Source organism: Diachasma alloeum, unplaced genomic scaffold, assembly GCF_001412515.2.
Source record: "Diachasma alloeum isolate Michigan unplaced genomic scaffold, Dall2.0 Dall_scaffold_00613, whole genome shotgun sequence".
Taxonomy (NCBI): domain Eukaryota; kingdom Metazoa; phylum Arthropoda; class Insecta; order Hymenoptera; family Braconidae; genus Diachasma; species Diachasma alloeum.
Genome location: NW_021680745.1, coordinates 196,202 through 203,497, shown reverse-complemented (window position 1 = coordinate 203,497; position 7,296 = coordinate 196,202).

Genomic DNA, 7,296 nt, shown 5'->3' with positions numbered 1-7,296 from the left:
GAATTTTGCCAATATTTCAGGAATAATTTTCCATAGTCATTGTTAAATAATTGCGTTATGTGAAATCAAGTGAAACAATTTGAAAATTCTAATACACACAGTGGAAATTGAGTTACACATAATGTAAATTGAGTTACACATTGAATTCAGTTACACACGCTTGAAATTGAGTTACACCCGCCTCAAATTGAGTTATACACGCCCCAACTTGAGTTGCACACATGCGAAACTATTCCACACCGATAATTTCAAATATGGAAAACATTTTGTGTAAACATTGATATGTGATTCATCAATGTGTGTGTAACTCGGATATGTGCACATAAAAGCGTGGAAAACATCCCGTGTGATTCAACGGTGTGTAAAAAAACTGTGTGAAAAACAAATATGTGCGTGGGCGAGATCAATGTGTACTTGAAATCGTGTGCAATTTGAAGATGTGTACAATTAATTGTGTGCAACTCTTATGTGTACATCTGAAATTGTGTACATGGACAAAACAGCCCAAAATAACGTTCCAGAGTTACAATAATTCTTTTCATCATGATGGGGGTAGGTGCGAGAAGAATAAGATCATCGGCGTACAAAAGCATTAGAAGATCGGAGCGACCATCAATGTTTGGATCGTATATGCCCTCGGCGCGAAAGACACTTTCGATGTCGTGGAGAAAAAGGATAAAAAATGGGACTTAACGTTTCCCCCTGGAAGACAGCCTCCGTAATATCAAAGGAGTCGGAGAGACTCCTTTGATATTACCCCCCGCTCTAACCCTCTGCACGGCGTTGTCATATAGGCTCTTGACAGTTCGTATGAATCTGCCGCTCACCCCCACACCGTGGAGCTTACTCCACAGCAGGTTGTGAGAGACAGTCAAAAGCCCTGCGAAAGTCAACATACAAATTAAAAATCGAGCGATCACAGTGTCTGAACTGCAGCTGAATTTTCGTGCAAGTAGTAAATATATCGTCCAGATACGAACGCGCCCTCCTGAAGCCGGCCTGGCATTCAGGGAGAATGCCTGCTGCCTCAGCCCACGCCTCGAGCCTACGACACATAATTCTTGTAAAGAGCTTAGTGAGCCAACATACTAAAGCGATGCCCCAGTAGTTCGACGGGTCCTCTCTGTCCCCCTTCTTATAGATCATTGATAACACGACCGTACCCCAGGCTTTGGGCATTGATTCTCTTTCTAGAATGCGATTAAACATGTTTAAGATGAACAATTTGCAATTTAGCGGCATCGACTTGATAAGTTCGTTTGAAATGAGGTCGATTCCCAGCGCCTTGCCGGGCTTACAATTGGAGAGTGCCTCTTCAAGGTCAGAGAGGGAGATAGAACCATCCAACCACGGGTTTCTCATATTCAGGGAGCGACAGTCACAAGGGACTTTGGATGGGTATATGTGCCAGTAGAGATGGTTCCAGACCTCAACCAGAAGGCCTTGGGTGTAGCACGTGATTCTCAATTAGCGGACTGCAGCCCAAAAGTTAGCCGCATTCCTGGTATTGGCTATTTTATTTCTAATATCTTCTTCAAAATCATTCTTCCTCTCGAGTTTGACTAAGTTTTAGTTATGCTTACAATCAACGAAGTGACTCAGAAACGGCTCACAGAAATCAGACTTTTTGACTAATTTTAAGGCACTCTCCTTCTCCTTTTTCATAGCATGACATACATTGTCAAACCCTGGTTTTTTTCGATTCGACTGGGAGATCTAGCTGATTTTTCGGACCAAGGACTATTCCAGCGGAGCCTGCCGCCTCCCAGACAGATTTACAGAAATTTTTCTTATTTGACACAGATTCCACAACAGAATTCAAATTTTCATTCCATTGATACCATTTGTTTTCCACCATAACTTTCATATACGATTACTTAACCACTTTGCCGGCCGACTGGTGTTCACGTGCAAATTTTCGTAGGTCAAACATCACCTTTCTTGCATTGTCTGTCAAGTCTGCTTGAATATAAATATTTTCTAATTTAGGTGCACTTGTCTTCTTACGAAGGATGGCCATTTTTTCCTCCCATGACATCATGGTGACCTCAACCATACTGACATTATTATCAACCACATTACTTAGGGCTCTGACACTTAGGATTTGCCCCGAAGAGTTAAAATTCTCGGATAGAAATTTCGAGACTTGTTCTTTTATTTGATTTACAGGGATTGAGAGACCTCTAATAATCAGATTGTTTCTCCTCATTGCTCTGTCTTGGGTCTCCAGTCTGTCGGCAAGGGTTTTAGTAGCCTTGTTGCTAGGATGATTCCCAGAGCAAGAAATGGGATTGTTTACTATCTGATGAAATTTGTCGTTCATTTCTTCCTTCATTTGAAGAAGGTCCCCATGGCCTCAATTCTCGATCTGACATTGCTGATAGCTGAAGAGTGGTCCTCATTATTTTTCTTCACGCAGGCTTCAAGATTTGACAGTCTCTCAGCAGTCTCGTTTTGGTTTGCCAATATCCTGGAGGTGGCTTTACGATTTTCTTGAACCATCAACATGAGGAAGTTTTTGAGTTGGGGGTTAAGGTCAGGATCATTTAGGGGAGTGGTTGGAGGATAGGAGGGGGCTAGGCTGTTTAACATTGTTAGGTTAATAATGGTGCTATTAAGGGATGAGTTTGAACTGGAAGGAGAGATGCAGTCAGAGTTTGCGGGAGGGGTGTCAGATTGACGGAAGGGAAAAAAAAGTCACTGTTGTTCACTTTTTTCGAGGGACTGTCAAAAGCATCCAAATTGTCATTAAGCGAAGCAGTTCTTTTGATGCAGGAGAGATGTAGGAGGACTTGATCGATTTATTGCTCGACTTTTCCCTCAGAAGTAGATCTTGAATTGAGAGTTTGTCTACTGTACCCTTCGGAGAGGACCTCAATAACGGTTTTCCCAGGACCGATCATTTTGAAGGCAGTGTAACCGGCCTCGCCTTATTTGCAGGGAGGTTCTGACGTCCATTCCCAGGTAGAGTGCGCGCTTGAGAGTACAGTACATGCAAGTCAGCGTGGCGCAAGAAATGATGTATCATACAGATAGAACAATGTGGCGCATAAACGAAAACACCGCCTAACCTCCAGAATTATTTTCATGGAGAGCACTCCAATTTTTCTATTTAAAAAAAGAGTACTGTCATGGCGGCCACCGCAAGTGTCATTTTTGGCGAGTTCTCACGTGAATTTTCATGAGAATGAGCAATGCGACTGCGACGGCGCTATTCAAGAAAGTGCGCGAGAATTACCAATTTGATTTCTTACCTCGAAAAAAAGGAACAAGCATCGTATATATATACATACATTGAATACATCAGTGTATATTCTCTACATAAGGATTTGTTTACAATTACTGGAATGAAAAATTATTTTTTGATGACAAGTATTGAGAGCTAATAAGATTGACTGATTGATAATTAGATGAACTCGAATGTCGATAATAGAATGAAAAAAATTGGAAATCTAAAGATATTTGATTTCAATTTTTTTATTCGATTTTTGTTTTTCGAGGTTTTGTTTAATGAAGTCAATACTTTATACCACAAAATCAAAGAATATTAAATTTTCTCCATGAAACAAAAAATCGGACTACTTTTTATGTAAAGATTTTCAATTATTATTGAATTGGCTAGAAGAAGATCGAAAATAAAGCATGGATTAGCAGCGGTTTTCGAAGGAAATACCACAAACTTGCTTTTTTCAACATTCCCTTCTTAGGAATGAATAATGGAAATAGTTCAACCTTCCAAAAATATAATTTTTTTGCATAAAATTGTTTTTTGGTGAAGTTCTGAAATCGGAAAAATTCGTTACAATTCAGGAAAAATTATTCTTAGAATAGAAAATGGATTATTATAGAATTGTTTATATGAAAAAACGTCGCAGTCTCTGAAAATAGCGATTTTTCAATCATTCCATTAGTCTACTGGTGAAAAAAAAATTAAATTTCATGCACAGTTCCGTAGTAATTTTTAGGACCGAGACATTTAATTCAGTTTGAAAGAGAAAAATCATGAAAATTGAAATTATACTGAAAATTGAACGGTATTCAATATTTCTCAACAGCGTGAAGATAGAAAGTTACTTTTAAATTCTGATTCAAGACATGTTTATTCTGTACCTAATTTCTCTGTATTTTCAATTGATAAACCAATTATAATTATCCAAATCATTTAGGTCAGAGGAAAATAGAATGATTCAATTTCCTTAATATTAAGTTTACTAAAATTTTCTCCAAATAAGGTTAATTAGAATCAATAGCCAGAATCATCAGATTATCTGACATTTTTCACGTTCAGTATGATCTATTTTTTTACCTTGAACGAATAATAATAATATCTAAATTTAAAAAATCTATTATGAATAAAAAGCTATGACTCACTATTCCATAACAGCAGAGAACAAAAATGATGATATTTACGTAATATTACCTGAACCATTAACATGAATTTTAAATTCATGAGAAAGCATGGAGAAGTCAAACTGTCATTTTAAGTTTCAATTTTTTATTCGGTGCTAAAAACGTGAGGTGACGATATTCTAAGTACGAAATTGTATTGATAATATAAACAGCAGATTAATTGAACTACCGAGTGAACTGAATTAAAAAAATTATAGCAGTGTTGGCACACACCTTTACCAGAGTATCACCAAACATTGAATTCCAGCACTTTACTCCTTGAATTATGTTCAAGAAGAAATTTGATTGTAATTATGATCAAAATCTCATTCAATGAGCATAGGAATTACCACATGCGCAAATCATTCATTGCAGTATGAAAATTTAATAGCTAATGAATAAATTTCACAGCTAACAATGAATCGAATTAAGAAATATTGAATTTGACACGGAAAAAAAGAATATAATGAAAGGGCCACAATTGCGGCCGGTATCACGGCCGCAATTACGTTAGAAATGTGAAAAAGTTGCCTGAAATAATAATGCAAATCCGAAACTATTGACACTAGGAATATGAAAATTTTAGGGTAGGTCCTATTCCCGATGTGAGCACTCATTAAGAGAATATTTTCAGAAATTAATTCATTCATTAATGAATATATATTTCAGCTTCTTTATAACATTCATCTCTGAAAAGGTGAATAGAGGATGATTCATAGAAACTTCAAGGAAGTTTGCAAGTTCCCTCAAAAATTAGAGAATCGTCGGCTTTTTCATCACAATGTAGGATAATTTGGGAGTTTTCCAAAGAATTCAAAACAATTATGAGGTTTTCTAAAAAAAATTTCATAAAGTTCTCAAATATTCTAGAATTTTTGGATAAACAATAGGAGAACAATTGAAAAGAAAAGGCGGAATTTCCTGAACAAAACTGATGTGACGGAGTCACGTGACTGACTACTGCACTCTGATTGAAATGCGAAAGGAAAAACAATTTGAGAAATACTTCGGATGTTTACAACAATTTCCCAAAAATTCTCAAAAAAAAGTACTACTCAGGCAGACTTCCACAATAGAGGGTTAATATTGAAACAGGTGGTTGTAGAGGCAATGAAACACAGTTGAACGTATCGAAAGTATTTTATTAATTGGGCACGTCTCTCGTCTGAGCGTCCTCCTCGTAGCGTGTGTTATACACAAGTGGCGATTGCCGTGGCAACCAGTCAGTGACGAGATCTGCGAATGCGGACGATCTCGTCCCTCTACATTAACGTACATACAATCTATGAAGCATGAATAGCGTGAACACAAGATAAGGCAACTCTATATGAGGACCAGAGCTGGAGCCACTTTCCAATACTCCCTCCCGACTGCTTCTGGATCCTCTTCCTTTGGAACTATCGTACTAACTTATTTCATCTTCTTTCCTAAACAACCATAGAAACAAAGATTAGATATTTACATTCATTATTCTATCAATTGGACGTTTATGCAATTCAAACGCTAGAGGTTTGGTAAACACGTCAGCTAATTGATCTCTTGAACTGATCCATTTTACTTTAATGAAATTAAGCTTCACACATTCTTTGATGTAATGAGCTTTCACGTCAATTATGTGTCTTAATGTATTCCCCCCACTAATCTCTGTACTACTCGTCGCTGCCATGTTATCACACCACAGTGTCATTGGCAACTGGGATGGAAAAATTAATTTTAGAGCGTTGAACATAGACAACAGCTCTTGACTCGCTTCACTCATGGCTACATATTCAGCTTGGCAGGTAGATAGAGCAACGTACGACTGTTTGTGAGTTCTCCAAATGATAGTATCACCAAACAGTTTACTTACAAAACCGCACGTAGTCAAAGATCCTTTACAGTCGGCAAAACTAGCATCTGAGAATGTTTCAATCACATCAGTCTCACCAGCATATCTCAAACCTAGAGCAGACGTACCTCTCAAGTACCTCAGTACTCTCTTTACCATTTTCCAATCCTCATCGGTCGGGCACACCTGATGTCTGCTTAATACATTGACTGCGTAGGAAATGTCAGGTCTCGTCGTTCCGGCTGGATACAATAAACTACCTACGACTTCTCGGTATGGACAATTCATTTTCTCATCGCGTGGAACAAAAATCTCACTGTCAATATCGGATTCTCTCTGTTTTTGCTCGTGATTAGAGGCCTGTGATGTCAGCATAGGGATTCTTTGAGGATGGGAATCCTCAAACCCATATTTAGTTAATAATTTATGTACATAATTTTCTTGATTCAATTTAAGAATTTTATTCTCTCGATCACGCTTAATTGAAATATTTAAGAATTCTTTAGGATCTTCTAGAACTGTCATTTCGAATGTAAAGCTCAGAGCTGATTTGACTTCATTAAGTTTACATTTATCGTTGCTTACCATAATGATATCATCAACATATAATAATAAAATTAGAAATTTGTTTTCATGACTCCAGGTGAATAGACAAGGCTCCAGATCCGAGTTGACAAGGCCAACACTAAGAGCGACTTCAGTGAATTTCCTATTCCAACGTTGTGGGCTTATTCGAAGTCCATAGAGAGATCTTTACAACTTACAAACTTTAGTTTCCCTGTCCAGATCAGAATGTGAAGTCCCCTCAGGAATCTCCATGTAAATTTCCTTGTCGATTTCACCGTTTAAAAACGCTCTTTTTACATCTAATTGACACGTCTCTAAATCATATTTATTAATAATTGCAAATACAGCCCTGACTAAATTCATTCTAGATACTGGAGCGTAAGTTTCTCTTAGTTCAGAGGCATTCCATGCTATTTCAATAATAAATAATCGATTTTTTTTAGATTTCGATTTAAATTGAGTACTTTGTAGAAGAACCCCTAAAATATTCCTAAACGGCAGGAAAAAAAAAA